Raw genomic sequence first — 15,696 nt, forward strand, 5'->3', positions numbered from 1 at the left:
TATATATTTAAAGCAGCAGCACTACTTATGAAAATGAAAACACAACACTCCTATAGCCAACAGTAAACGGCGACTGCTTCCTGATCGCGCCGCCTTGTATACCCTCATTCCTCGCTAAGGCCTCACCGCCTGCTGGCGTCACCCAAGGGCCGGCACTCCGAACACACAATGGGCTTCCACGGCAGTCCAGTCACCGTGCACCTTGGTTCGTATGCAAGCCGGCACATGTGTTGCGCGGAGTGGTCGCATGCATTACAGGCGGCTGCCGATCGGCCGCTAAACGACCGGGGCGGGGCCGCCAAATTACGGGAAATGAGTCGACGACGGAGCGCTGGGGCGAGAGAGGGAACGGCGAGTCGCTTCGAAGAGTGGGGCCGATAAATCGGGGCAGCCCGACGCCGCCGCGCGTGCCTCTAATCGCGCATGTGCCGGAGCGCGCTGCTTTAATTAGCAGCGCCTTGTCGGTGACGCTGGCCGCGTAAATCAGGCGCGCCGACCGCTTCGGCGACAGCGACACATGTGCGGCGCGAGCTCGCCCGCTGCTACCTGCTGTCAGCAACGAACGACAAACCGAAGAGGCCGACAGTGTTTACTTTCGCAACTTTCCAACTTGCATAGTATACTTGTCGAAATTTCTTCCAATCGCCACCTGTCATCCGTGCCTATCGTGTCGAAAGTGGTGATCGGTATGATTCTTCTCCGAGGTCGTTAAGATTCATTGCGCCATCCGCTTGTGGTGAACGGCACGACGGAGAAAGTGCGACATTATTCTCATCTTTCAATCCCTTTTCTGCGAGTAGCCAGAACCTGGTTATTTCCCTCATTCTCTACAGTTGGTCATCAGCCAACTTTCTGCGAGCCACTTGCAGCATATACACAGTGCCGTGCCATCGGCAAACTCTAGTTTTTATTCAAATAGCCACTCGCATTCCCTCACTCTATAGGTGGGAGTAGAAAGCTTTGGAAGAAAAACACACAGGTTTCCTGACAATGAACAAAGAGAGAAAGAAAGAAACGGCAGCGCTATATGTATGAAAAACCACAAATAGGCGGTTAACACGGGCGCTGACCATCGAATGGTGGTTCATTAGCTGGAAAAAAGTATGTTCAAATGAAAATATTGCATGGAGAAAATCGCCAGTCGAGCTCCGGTGCAGAGTTGTGTTAATCGTCACGAGGGGACGACCGCAGCGGCGGTCGTCCCCTCGTCCACTTATCGGGCCCGGTATTGGGTGGACGAGTGGACGACCGCCGCTGCAGCTCAGTTGGTAAGAGCATCGGACGCGTAATCCGAAGGTCGCAGGTTCGGTCCCTGCCAGCGGCAAGTTGTCTTTATGTCCACTTTCCTTTCATCACATCTATATCACAACTGTCACAATGCACTTAACACAGTACAGTTAAAACCCCCTATACCTTCCTTGGCTGCATTATCTGCTCGTTTTGTCTCTCATAATCATATCGTGGTTTTGGGACGTTAAACCCCAGATATTATTATTATCTGCTCGTTTTCATGAATATTAGGAAAGGAAGCTGACAAATTATTGCTAATAAACCAAAACACAACTCAGTTTATTGGTTAAACTATTATGCTATGAGCACTCGAAAAGCATTTTCGTATATATAGTTCTTTACCCTTTAATGCCACATCAGGGCAGTGAGTATTGCTAGCTGTAAAAATTCGGTATTATAAGAGCAACGGGAGAAAATGGGTGTAACAGCAGACGATGCATTAGCGTGATGATCGCACGCATGCGCACAAACAAACAAATAAGCAAGCAAACGAAAGAAACAAATGAACGAGCGGCCACACATAAAAAAAAAAAAAAAATCTAGGGAAAAGGCTTATTCAGTGAGCAGCGTTTCTGTCACAGACGTAAGGAAAGTTTCTCTCATTGCTTACGTTTATTTGTATATAGCATATCCGCAAACGCTGCCAGTAACGGCTAGGGGAGCGCGCACGCATCTATTTATTGTCCGAGAGGCTGCCAAACTCAAGCTAAGCTTTCCATCTCATCTATCGAGCGTAATAATTTTAAGTACAGTCTGGAATTATGGGTAGCGTGGTCGATACGGTTTGCTGTCTGGTATAGAAACACAGTGTCACTATTGCTCGTCTTATTTACCCTGGACTATAATCACCATGTGTAGTCGACAAACATGGCGCACTGCCCGTGTATGCCACTGAAGATAACCACCGCAGGCGCGCCCTTTTGGTCAATACAGAAAGATAAGGACATTTTGATAAGGAACGTTGTCAGTACGAAACTACCGCACTGTAACGCTACTGAATTTAGACAAGACAGAGGACCCCAAGAAGAGGCAGACTTGCAAGTGATCGACATCGGTCGACCAAGAAATGTTGCTGCGGAGACAGCGTTTCGACAAGGGGACTCGTTTTTCACATTTCTGAAGACGCGCCCATTGCAAGACATTGGCTCCAGCGCCACTCCTTGTTCGACCACTCTTTGTATCTGTCGGTGGCTGTTGAATTAAGCGCGTCTATAACACTCAGCTCGCCATTCTTCAGACAAGGCGCATTTCAATTTTACGCGAACGTGCTTGACTCTTTAGTTGTTTTTTTATATATATTCTTTACAACGAAGCCGTATATGCCTAGGCGATACATCCGTCCGTACGCAGCAAATCGCGAGCGCCACACACATTGGGCAAACCTCACTACTCACCACTAAGGTGTCGCGAAATGGAGAATGCGCAAAAAAGACGCATTCTGCTCAAATGGCTCCTCAAGATCGTGCACGAAACGGCAAGCGCATGTGGCAATACTTCAATATACTAGACAAAAATAAATTAAAGGCGAATCCTTTGGTTGCATTGGATGGGTTGGCCAGATTAGGTCATTTGTTTTATTCTCAGCAGAGAGCTGTCGTATTGCTTTTCTATGGACAGAGGTCTCGTTTAGAGAGGTCGTTTTAATGCAACAATTGCTCAGGAAGACAGATGTTCCGCAGTGTTAACAGGCCCGGACTCGCGAAAGCCCTTCACAATGGCTCCACCTCTTAAACGACCGCTAAACGAGCCGTATAAACGTCCAGCGTAGTCGTAAATGTCTGCTGATGGCTCTATTTTCTAACGCTTTTTACGCAGTTCAAATAATAGGGGCTCGTTTTCACGAAGCTTTTTTTTTTTTTTAACTTAAAGTGCCTAGCGCAACTGACCATAACCGGGGCGATTGTCTTGGTACCACGATAAGTGCGGCGACGATTTGTGAACGCTCGTGCGCCGTCGTCACTAAACAAACGCTGTCAGGCAAGAGGAGCTTCGTGAAGGTAGGATTTGGATTGTGTGCCAGCGTTTTCCTGCACACATTCAAATTGCGTTGGCTGCACGAGACATTAGAGAGTTTGAGAACTGGGGCTCCAAAGAGCTTGGGGACCCAAGAAGTATGAGAGCCGCCAGGGCGCATGCGCAGGACCCAAGCCACTCTTGGGCTCTTGCGTTAGCGTTGTCTCAAGACCCAAAAAATCGAAAACTAGTGTGGGTCCCCAAGACGTCTTGGGTCGCCAACGAGACGACGCAGACGCAGCGCGGTCCACGACGCGGTATGACCCGCGTCTCGCATGATTTTAATTTCGCCACGTGTGGTGCCCCGTGCGTTTCACCCCATGCAGCTTGCGTTTGTCCCAATTCTCAAACTCTGCCGCTCCTCCGAACGCAAGAGCAGCCTACCCAACGCAGCTTGGGGACCCTGCGTCTTCGGTCCCCAATTCTCAAGCTCTCTATTGGCCTTCCTCGGCTGTAGCACGTAGTATTGAGTTCCCACACGGAGCTCTGTAATGCAGATTCTCTTACATATCGTATTAATATTTTCTTTATTGGGCGGACGTTAAGGAACTCCAGGCGGTCGAAATTTCCGGAGCCTTCCACTACTGCGTCTCTCATAATCATATCGTATCGTATTATACAATTATATATACCCATTTTCTCTATTGCAACTGGCATATTATTATTATTATTATTATTATTATTATTATTATTATTATTATTATTATTATTATTATTATTATTATTATTATTATTATTAGCAGAAGAAGTAGTAACACGCAAGTCACCTTCTTCGATAGCGCGCCCAACGACAAGCTGGTGACTCAAGTGCTTCAACATTCCCTCTACTTGCTCTACTCGCCTGTCCAACTTTGACACTGTCTACAATTTCATGCTTTCGCTGGCCTGGCGCGCGCTAACAAGAACCAACGTATTCGCACGAATCAAGCGCACAGGCGGTTAAGAGCCGCCGGCCTTTTTTATCTGCCTGTGCGAGCGTCGTATGCACTCAGGCGCCTTTTTCGCTCGAAACTCGTTCGGCGCTTGGTACGAAGAACCGGTGGAACGGTGTCGCCTATCTCTCCCAACGAAGGGGACCCGAGAAAAAGTCCAGCCTGTGTCCCCTAGGCCCCCCGTTCTCTCTTTTCTCCGCTGCTCTCAGGCGGCGGCTACAGCTTGCCATGTATGGGGGGTGCGCGCGCTCCTTTTATCTTTCGCTTAATTCCAGTTTCCCGCATAATTACGCCCGATACGAAAACGAGCCGAAAACGGGAGCTCGAAAGTCGTCCGCGGACGGGGCACCCCGAATGGTGCCGCCGGACGGCCCACGCGATAGATACAAGGCGCGCAATGGCGGCATTACAGATAATTAAAACCGGGCCTCTCCTCCTCGCCGCACACCCCCCACTGCCGCGGCGATCGATAGCTCGACGCGGGTCCCGAGAACAATCGCACCGGGAGGAATGCCCGCCGATTTATCATGTCGCCGACGGCAGCGCGCGCGCACGCCGCTTTCGCCGTTGGTGGGCGCCGCGCACCTGCCGACGTAGGCCGCGCAAGCAAACACTCGGCCCGGGACTCGGTGCGGACGTCACTCGAGCGTCCCTTTTTGCCGCAAGGGTTGTCATCGGAAGGCGGTCTCGACTCGCTTGAAGTAACACGGATAACGCCCACTGTGGCATTCACTGTGGTGCATAACAATATGAGTGGCCCAAAGAAGAAGGAAACTGCGCGCAATGGCCGTGTTGCGGACGTGCGAAGGAGGAGGGCGCGCCCCTTGTTTAGAAGCTAACTACCGCCAACCAAAATAAAAAGAAATACACAACGTCAAGTAATGTGGTGTGATCAAAGTAAGTTTCGGCTTCCATACACGGAAGACTCGATCACTGAGCTGGCTCACCGTAACCTGTTCGCTAAGTTCACTACACCAATCAGGTCGGCCTTGTGAATTTCCTTGCCAATAGTGTTTACCTCCCATCGAGACGAGGTACAATGTTCAACAACTACCGATTTCAATTATCCGCTTCTTTTCGTTTCTTTCTTTTTAGACAGAGCTATGAGAGTGGAAAAGTTACGGCAGAGGAGGCATAGAAAGGCAAAGGAAAGACAGGAACGTTAGACAGCAGAATTAAGCGCGAACATGAGGCCTGGGCTTCACTGCAAAGTGACGACAGTTAATTGGAGGACATCGAAGCATAGGTCCTACATTGTCTCTACTTCGGTAGCGGCAATCGGCTTGGGAAGTTTTCAAACAGGTTACCCTCGAAGCGGTATCAAAATGTAACTCTGCCCCACCAATGAATCATGAAGGCCCTTACCGAAATGGTGTGCACTTTCATAGGGAAATGCCTTCTGCAGTTTAAATTGCGACCGTTGGATCTTCTAAGTGTATCTATTATGTTTTTACCTTTGCCCATATCCGCTAGGAAGTGCGTCTGTCGACGCGGCCAAAATGTGTGGCACTTATGTGTCTTTCAAATGCGACATGAACTTGTTAAATATTGTTCGCTTAGTTCGGGACACGACTCCTTCCTATAGCAGCCCACTCATTCAAGTATGCTGTTAGAGAGAGCGGAATGCCTTCTGGTGAAGCAATGGTGAAGTCAGACGCTTTTCAGTGAATTCCGCCATCTGTTGTCTTTCGTATCACAGGCCAGTGCGCGCGAAATTAGCTGGAAAAATAATGATCATAATAATTGTTGAGGTTCAGCATCCTAAAACCACGCCATGATTATGGGAGACACCGTAGTGGAGGGCTCCGGAAATTTCGACCACCTGTGGTTATTTAACGTGCATCTAAACCGAAGTACACGGGCTTCAAGCATTTTCGCCTCCATCGAAAATGCGGCCACCGCTGCCAGGAGCTGGAAAAATAACTCTCGCCGATGACCCCTCCCTTTTTTAACTTTTCTGGCTCTTTAACATAACCCTTTAGTATCACTAAGCACACTATAACGATCGGTAGAGCTACAAGGTTCTCGGTGATTATGTTAGAAAGTTGAAAAGACACAGGTAAGATCACGCCACAAACACTGAGGATCTACAAGCTCAAATAAAAATCTGTATACAGTGACCTAGACACATTTTCTTGGCTTCATTTTCTTTTACTTATTTATTTTTATTTAGCTTTAATAAACAGCCAACCAATCATCGTCATCATTGCCCTTCTCGACGGACCTCAGACCTCAAATAATTTCAGTTCCTTCTATTTCAGAAGGCTGCATCATATACCGTGTGTAAACAAATTTTCAGAAAACAGTTGCCCCTATGACGTGTCTGCCGTTTTGCTGCGCTTTCGTTCACCATAGAATGTGGTTTTAAATAAGCAGCAGATGAATCGCGCGATTAAGCAGTGCACATAAACAATAGACACGTTCACGCGCACGTGAAGAAAACACACACACAGGCGCTGAAGAGAACCCGAGTAACTAAGTGCCTGTGTGTGTATTTCTTCACGTGTGCTTAAACGCGTGGTTAAACCAACGAGCCCATCAGTTTCTGTTCAGGAGAAAAGATGACTTTCTGATCTTGACTATAGTCTTAAAAAAGAAGTCTTCATACTGAGCACAGTTGTCATATTTGATCAAATAGATACACGATTGGAGAATATGTGCGTATTTGAACTTGCCTACCAAAGAAGTATACTGCAAATCGTTATTTGCAGACAGGGTAATACAGAGGTGCCTTGTCAATCCTTTGTTGAACAGTTGGTTCGTAAACCGTTTATGCGAATTTAACACTTGAAGGTATTTAGTGAAGCGCGGATAAACGCTAAATATGAACTGTTAAGTTTCTGGATGCCTTGATGAAGAGTTGAAGGAAGGAATAAAGAAAAAGCGAAGATGCAGGTGTGCGAGATATACAATGCACGAGTCACGCGACACTGTCTACTGCGCTCTTAAACCGATGAAGCTGAATGGTAATCGATAGGGCTGAGCAGAAAATACCGTGCACCAAAAATAGCGATTTGAAATCGGATCTACCTGATCCAATAGCTTCTGTGGTTACGCTTCCGCGTCTGTTTGCTTTTCTTCGTATACGCATTACTGCGCTTCAACGCCTTGCGTTATTTTGCACGGAAAAGCATGGGCCGCAGAATTAAAGGAACGAAGGCAGCTTTGTCATACAGAACTCTTGCTTTTCAACCGGCATGCCTCGCTTATTGGGTACGCCGAAGACAAAAAGAGAAAAGAAAAGGAAAAAGAAGAAAAATCGTTTGTGACTGTCACTGAAAAGTTCGTGGCCGAAGCAGACACGGCTGATGGTGACCGTATGATGACAAGGAAAAGAGCTCCAACGACCACTGTCGGTTGTTTCTTTCACTATCTACGCCTTTTTAAAGTGGCAAATATGTGATGCTTATCACCACTTCATCGCCACCCCTAAACGGCCCTTGCGGGCTAGAGAAAGAGAGAGCTTACGTCATAAGGGGCAAAGGCAGCGAGACTGAACAGCCTGGGCCCAGTTGGCTACCCTTTACTGGGGAAAGAGCATGAAGAATGAGGAGTTCATACTTAACACACACACACAAAACAAACAAACATTGATCGTCCAGTTCGTGAAAAGCGGTCATGTATGTTAAAAAGCGAGCCAGCACTCTTGGTAACGATTTTCCCCGAGCAACGTTGCACGTCCGCCCCTGTTGGCTTAACGAATGTGCAGGGTCGGGCGCTTCGCTGGACGTCAGCCAAGAAAGCTCGGCTCAGATCGCAGTTTACGTTGCCAGCGCGCATCGTGTGTCGCACACCGGCGGCGATTCGCCAATTTCTGCGGTTTATATCGGTCAGTGCGCTCGCTGATGTCACATGTGTCGTGGAAGTCGCGACAGTTGCGACCTTATAGGGCGAATCGAGTTGAAAAGCGTGTTCTGTGGCGGCTCCCGACCGTTTCGCCCCTCAATCCCAGGTGACGCGGGCAGCTGACCGGGTGGCGGCCACGTCGAGCGATGGATGGGGTCCCTGGCGGAGGGAAAGCGCGCGCGCGTCGCGCCAGCCGCCGCAAGTGTCGCACAAAGGGGGCCCGCGGCGCGCAGTGTGCTCCATCACGGGACAGAGACTGCCCTCGCCTATGTCCTCCGGGTTTACGCTTCGGCCGCGAGGCGCGCGTGCGCGTGGACCCCGGGCCATTTATATGGATCAGGACGCGCATACTGCGGGCGCCTCCCGCAGGCGCGGCCGGTCGCCCGCGGTTTCCCCCTCTCAGCCGCCTCTCACTATAGGAACACGCGTCTCTCTGCCATGCCTACGTCTCCCTTTGCAAAGCGATGAAACAAAGAGAGACGCTGAGCCGTGACAAATGTATCACGCCTGCGTGAATGTAGAGAAGGCTCGTTGTTTGAAGACGTCGGCCACGTTGGGTTACACTACTGTTTGCGGAATTCGCTAAACAACCGCTCTTCCCGTGCATCAGTCGTTTCGCTTTTCTATAGTAGCTTGGAGACGGGACGGGATCTACTGGTTCGCGCTGATGTTCTGCCTGCATGAGCACTGTATTATGTTAATTAAGGCGCGTCTAAAGAGAATGGCCCTACACTATAATTCCAGTGGAAAGAATGAAAGTTCCCTCTTGCCGCAGTATCGCAATTGATTACAGAAAGAATAGAGAGAAAGACATCCTATGTACTTTGGTGGGTCGAGGCGGTTTAATCAATTACCAGCCAACCTCATGAAACCCGATTATGATTTCCTGGTATATAGGCTGCGCCACAAAGGATAGCTTAGGCCTGCAATTTTAACTTTTCCAAGGTGATACAGCGCGAAGCAGGACAAGGCACAGAGAAACGACAAAGACGTTTATCCTGCTTCGCGCTGTCCTGCTTCCCTTGTTTCACGCTGCACCACCTTAACAATGTGGAAAACCAGCCAGCCCAAACCACTATTCTTCTAAGTTTCAGTTGTAACACTTCGTGATTGGTGGATGCCCGGAAGCAAACCGCGCGAGCGCTTCTTGTGTATGGCACTGATCTATAGCGCTTGATGTCAAAGTGAGGCGATGAGGTAATCAAGGCTAGAGTACATAGCTGGTGGCCACGGCTCACGGAACTACACTGCGGCGCGCCACAAACGCGGGCGTCAAAGCCAGGCGCCGAATACGGCCCTCTGGGGAGTTGCAACACGTTGTCGGGCGTAGAAAAAAACACAAGCTCGCGAGGGCCCAACAAGCGATCTCCGTGATGCACAGCATCGTACACCGCAACATGTGCGTCAACAACAGGCTGTCCACCGGATAGCGTTGCGATAGGAATCCCTGTAGGGAGCATACGTACACCAATGCAGGCGCTATACACGACGAGGTGGAAGCTATAGGGGTTTGCCTACGTATACGCTGCTTTTAGCCGCATCACCCCAGGCAACCGACGAGCTCACAACCAACGGAAACAAGAAACGACTGACGACGCTCCATCGAATGCACCGCGGGACCTATTCCGGAAAACGAGGACACAAGAAAGAAGTCAGGACACCTGTGGTGTCCTGACTTCTTTCTTGTGTCCTTGTTTGCACGCCCTGTCTTTTTAGAATGAATACTTTCCGGAAAACGGCTGTGATCGCGCGGCAACTGAATGGCCCCACCTGATTGATCGGTGTTCGCCAGCAAACAGTCTGTGCAACAATAGAACAAAGGGCTCTGAGCCACACGATGCGCCTGTTGGCAGCGCGTCTCCTCGTATACACCCCGAGCGAATCCGCAGCGTACCCTTCTCTTGGCACCGCACCGGTATTTCACGCCGGAAACAGTATCACTTGTACAAGAAGATAGGTAGTTTTGCAATTTACACACAGCCATCCACTCATAAGAAATGTGGTTGCAGAGATCTGAAAATTACCGGAGTCTTGTATGTTTAGCTTAAGGGTCTGTGCAGCAGGGTCGGCTTCTGTTTTCGCTACTTGACCTTTGGCATCTTCGATAAGGCTATAACGCGGTAACAGTTCGTAGTCACGCTGTGCAAGACATGCCTATCAGAAACGAGACGTGATACTCAAGTTGTTGAAAGCTACTCGTAAGTTCTTTCTTTTCACGTTGCCACCGCTGTTAGCACAACATTGCTGACGAACGTGACAATGCTTCACGTGGCCGCCTCGACAAGGACAGTTCTGGTCATCAATGTAGATGTGAGCAATGTAACTTGACTTAGCATTAATGTTCGACACCAAGTGGATTTTCGTTCGATCAGCTAGCGTTTCATCCGGACTATGCCATATGGAACGCAAGTTTCGTCTCTAACAATGCGCAAGGCCCCCTCAACTCAAAATGTCGCCGAAGACGAATAAGAAAAGAGCGTCTCTAACCTCTCCACGGGATAAACAACAGAAAACATTACGCGGTTTTTCACTGCTGCTGGCGTGAATGCAGGAGGCTGTCGTGAAAGAGGCGGAACAACGCGCGCATTAAGTTTACATTTATTACATTGGATTCCTGCCATTCTGTGTGTGTTTATTCAAGGACGCGTTTAGAACACTTGTGCCACTCTCGAAGGAAGGTTGCGCACCGCCATCAAGGCACGAGCAATGCGTGGTTAAAACGCTGCAAGTGAAACAACGACTTGTATAGCAGTTTTCAATTTTCGTACTCCGTCCCATTTCGTAGACGTACTTATGCTCTCCCACAAGTCTTGTTTCTGCACTGATATTCATGCAAAGTAGACAGAAAACAGCAATAACCTTAACGTGGCGAACGTAGCACATCCGTTTTACTAAGCTCACGCTCAGTATGCGCGTGCGCCTTCCTGCAGGGCCACTCTGCCTCCTAGCTTATTCTGGATGCGCAGACATTGCAAATGTATTGCAGTTCTTCCTGTCTTATGCGTGGACTCTCTAATACGATGTTTTGGTGGCTGAGCGAAGGGAGCACTGCGGAGGAGTGTGCTGCGCGCGCGCCAGGCACGCCCGTGGATGCCTGCTTAAGAGTCGCGACGCCTTCGCCAATGCGCTCGCAGCATCCGGCGTCGCGGACTCTTCTCGGCGTTCACGAGCGCAATCGATCATCTCGTCATCCGTGTGAAACGCTTTTTATGTCCAATATCTGAGAAAGTCGCCCGAGGGGCCCCGCTTCGAGCAAGCCAAGAAGGCGACTGCGTGGACGATAGAAACTTGGGCAAACGGGAAAACCCGGGACGACACATTCATTTGAAGAAAGCGAGGATGGGGCGACGAAGAGGACGGGCTTGGTTTTTATTTCTTCCTTTTCATCTCCAGGCAGCCGTGAGTTGGTTTTCTCCGCTCACTGAAGGGGGGTCCGCCCACCGTGTTTCAAACTAAAGCGGCGCGCTGGAAGAAGACGAAGCACGTAGCGGGCGGTATTGACAACAAGAAGAAGGACGTTTATTCCGATAGAAAGGCCGAGCTGTTCGGGTCTTGGGGCTGCTTCAATCGATTTATCGATATAAGCGTGGACGGGGCTGCTTGGCTCGGGGCTCTAGCTCTCGTCGGCGCCGCGCTCGCGCCGTGCCAACGACCGCGAGCCGTGGGACGAGCCCCTCCTGCTTTGCATGCGCGCTCCCGTTAGGGCAGACAACACGCGCGGGGCCCACCACGCACTGCCTGCCCGAACAGCGCGGCTCGTCTCCCAACGTATATACCGCCACTGAGTGCGAATGACTCGCGCACTCTACGCCGCCGCCTGCAGTGTGTACACGGCCGACAGGAATAGGTTAGAGAAGTAGGAAGAAACTGCTGAAGGACAGCTTCAGCATTTTCTTTTTTACCGTGTTACAGGACAAGTGGTTTTCTAAGGTTACACATAGATCCTCCTGTCATACGTTCACAGTGTCTGTTTGCCTAGAAACACAGCATAAATAAAAAATTACCGAAAATGGACTTGAACTGTATCTCGGAGGGCCACCTTCGAGTGATGACGTTCGAGCCTTTTGTTAACTCGTTACTGCGAAGACCGTCGGCACAGCGCCGGCCCTGATTTTAGCGCCCTATAACGTATAGTACGGCTCTGTGACACCAATAGCTTCCACGAAATTTGAACATCACAAAATTAAGAAAGTCGAAGAAGCCACTATGCGCGATTTCATTGAATAGTCTGTGCGCTTTATAACACTCTTGCGCCTACATGCCTAAGAAGGGTTCTTGCAACGAAGATCGCAAACGGCAGAGCGTGCACGTCGAGAGCATGTATCAGAACATTTTAAATTCCTGTTAACTGAATCTAAATAATTTACAGTCGTACCGTTTTGCGTGCTAGACTTTCGAAGTACCAACGAGAACATTGTATAAATCTGACAGCCGTTGGCATTGAAGAATTACCGGAGTTGCACTTTAAATGCTCCGTGTGTCACAGAAGGAAATAATACGCAGCGACTATATTATAAAAGCCCGGAATTTCGAACCCGCGTGCGAAGCCCGAACCAGCACCGTTCCATTATAGCGGTGGGTGGCGCAGCAGTTGTGACATTTGCAACATGATTAGCCCGAGGAAGCGGCGCAATACCTGGACACGCCAATCACATGTGAAAGCCTATGACAGAGACAAATGTCCATGTACGGCAATTTCAATGTTTGTTAAAGAGTCATACGTAGCAAAAATTAAGACACGGTCCCCCACTGCACTTGCTCTCAAAATATCGTAAACTTAAGACCAGTGTTTAGCTATTTTACCGGCCGAATAGCGCCTGCTTTCGGGCGCCTATGCACTGACAGTACTAAAGTTACTATTCTTATTGCTGTAAAAGGGTGTACGCATGCAAAGTGAAATAACTTGATCGACGTCCATAACCCCAGATATTACTTTAATGACTACTTCTCCCTTCACCCGCTGTACTTTAAGGATTTTCTCATTTCGCGTGGCCGCAGCGTATACGTGCAGCAAGAACTATTTACCGAGTGCTCGAACACTCCATTCGTGGACTCTATATGCAACTTTGATAATGCGTCGGCAAATAGTAAATGCAATCTCCGCCTCGCGAAAGCTTTCTCTACTATAAAGTACGGCGTGTGTCCCACATATGTATTCGGCAAGAGCTGTTGCCTGAGTTGGTAATTAAAATAAAAGAGAGCGTACGAACCGTAGGAAAGATTTAAACGCGTAAGAAAGAAGAACCGCGCGCAGTTGAAGGTGGGCATGACTTCCGAGCAAAGTTTCCATCATCTCGAGAAAAGAGGGGAAAAGAAGAGCCAGGGTACTTGATACTCCGAGGCCGCCGATTTCATACGCCGGAATCAAGTTTATCGGAAGGCTGCATTTTATTGTTCGAAACCTATCCGCCTCATTTATTCAAGATATATGCATGCGCAGCGCACACGAAATGCGCGGATGTTGCGGAGTAATCTCGCAATGTCAGGCCGAGCGCCTACAAAAGCGTCTCATTCACGTTGAGGAATTTCTTCCTAAGCGAAAGAAAACAAACCCACACAGGGAGCTTTACGTCCCAAAACATATCCGTTTAATCAGGAAAACTTCTTTGTTGCTCACTAAAACCACCAGAGACGCGATACGAGCGTCAAGGAGACCCGCTCTCGTGGTTCGTGATCTCCGTTAAAGCTGATATATATGGGCGCACATCTTGTGGCGACATTCGAATAAACCACGAATATTCGCTGATTTTCCCTGTCGTAACAGTTTCGTTTCGCCCGCTTTGGTTTCGCGGCAGGCAACGCTTAAACCGACAACAGCGTGCTACGCTGGCTTGTTTGACAGGCTTTAGAGGAAATTATTTGTACATACTAGAAGGACTCCACTTGCATTCAGTTGCGCACCATGCACTTTACACGCAATGCATCGAACTTCGTTTGATAGGTAAATCATCACCGGGCCCATCTTTTTTTTTCTTTCGCTCTTTACATCTTCTTTCAATCGCCTTTACCATGCTTGCTTATTAGCATGCCAGCGACTAAACAAAGGCGGTCGGAAACGTCTTCCTTGCATTAAATAGATTTGTCTCTCCTCACTGTCTTTCAACAATGAAGAAACATAACAAGACATTTCTAAAACTTCTAGGTGCCCCTTTATCAGCACATGTACGATCTATTTACGGCGTCAAGATGTGATTATGACTTCACAAGGCAATTATATTGTATACTACTATAACACTGTGTTTCCCACGCTCTGTGCTTATAATACATGCACTTCCAACTATAGCACACTGACACTAACGTACTTCAGCCACATATTGTGTATGTGTGCGTAGCGCTAACTTTGAAACTACTAATCTTCTAATAAATCTTTCTGACGATACTTGTTATCATGTAATATAACTTGCGCGCACTGATCTTACTTTTATTCGAATATTGAGTAGTTTTTTTAATCTTTGATATTTCGAAAACATCGCAATCAATCAATAAACCAATATGCGTGTGTATTCGAAGAGAATAAAGTGTACTTAGATTTAGGTGCACGTTAAAGAACCCCAGGCGGAGCCCTCCACTGTGGCGTCTCTCATAATCATATCGTGGTTTTGGGACGCTAAACTCAACAATTATTATTGTTATTAAAGAAAATAACTCAGTTTATATAGTGCCCCGCATGTTCGCGAAGGGTTGAAATGGACAAGCGACTACGCATTCATTCGCGCGTCATCAACCTGTCATGTATCTCTATTTATTTACGCAGACAGCGAGCAATGTGATCTCCGGATGCGTGTTGCTTGCATGTTTTCGCACTGCGGCGAACCGGGGACATATAAAAACCGAGAAAAATGAATGGCGGCAAAATAACGCAGAAAGATAAAGCGCTGTTCGCCCGCAGCCACCGCTCGTGGAGCCATTGTACCGATGCTGCTGCAAGGGTATAAAAAAACAAACTCCCAGCTCCTTGCGTTACACCGAGAGGCTGTTGCATGTTTCAGTACATGAAGGCTTTTCCCGGAAGCTCCCTTTCTCCTCCCGATGCACTCGTACAAAAAGCACACGCAGACACAGGCAAAGCCATCCCGTATACGCAAGTCTCGCTTTTTCTTTTTGTGCACGTGGCATTCTCGGCTGGCATGTTTAGAAAATACGCCCTAATGAGTAATGAACTGCGTGACGTCCGCGTATTAATGGAGCGTCACTGAAGCAAGATTAATGCGCCAGTCCATGGGGCGCACCGCCGCGGACTTCCGGTGTCCGTTTCCCATTTGCGACGCGCTTCGCAGACAACGTCGCTGCATTTGGGGTCGTGCTCGCGGCGTGGGCCTTCCATTAACCTATAACGCTGGCCGGCCGACTCCCCCGCCCGGACCTCGCGCGGAAAGTAGGGCTTCCCGAAGGGCGTCTCAAATTTTCGCGAATGTGCACCAGTGGCTCGCATCACCTTTCTCAGCCTGGCCTGAACGACATGTTTGAAACAAAAGCCACGCTCGGCGCCAAAGACGGGTGGGTGTGCACGAGGCGAACTCGCCAGCCTTCGGGTAATATGCATGCGGTTATTATTAGCAATGCTGACAAGTATTCGAGAGGCTCTTGATAAGTGCTCTTCGCCATTGTCCGGCTT

At 48.9% G+C, this 15,696-nt stretch overlaps 1 protein-coding gene and 1 non-coding gene across 2 annotated transcripts in view; one reads left to right on the forward strand and one right to left on the reverse strand.

The window, feature by feature from the left end:
- LOC119379000 (frizzled-5) overlaps positions 1 to 15,696 on the reverse strand; it is a 73,960-nt gene that overhangs the window by 42,975 nt on the left and 15,289 nt on the right. The window lies entirely within an intron of this gene.
- Trnat-cgu (transfer RNA threonine (anticodon CGU)) lies at positions 1,251 to 1,324 on the forward strand. Its single transcript has one exon. It is a non-coding gene; the product is annotated as a tRNA-Thr (tRNA).

The sequence above is a fragment of the Rhipicephalus sanguineus genome, chromosome 1 (assembly GCF_013339695.2).
Source record: "Rhipicephalus sanguineus isolate Rsan-2018 chromosome 1, BIME_Rsan_1.4, whole genome shotgun sequence".
In the NCBI taxonomy this organism is placed as follows: Eukaryota; Metazoa; Arthropoda; class Arachnida; order Ixodida; family Ixodidae; genus Rhipicephalus; species Rhipicephalus sanguineus.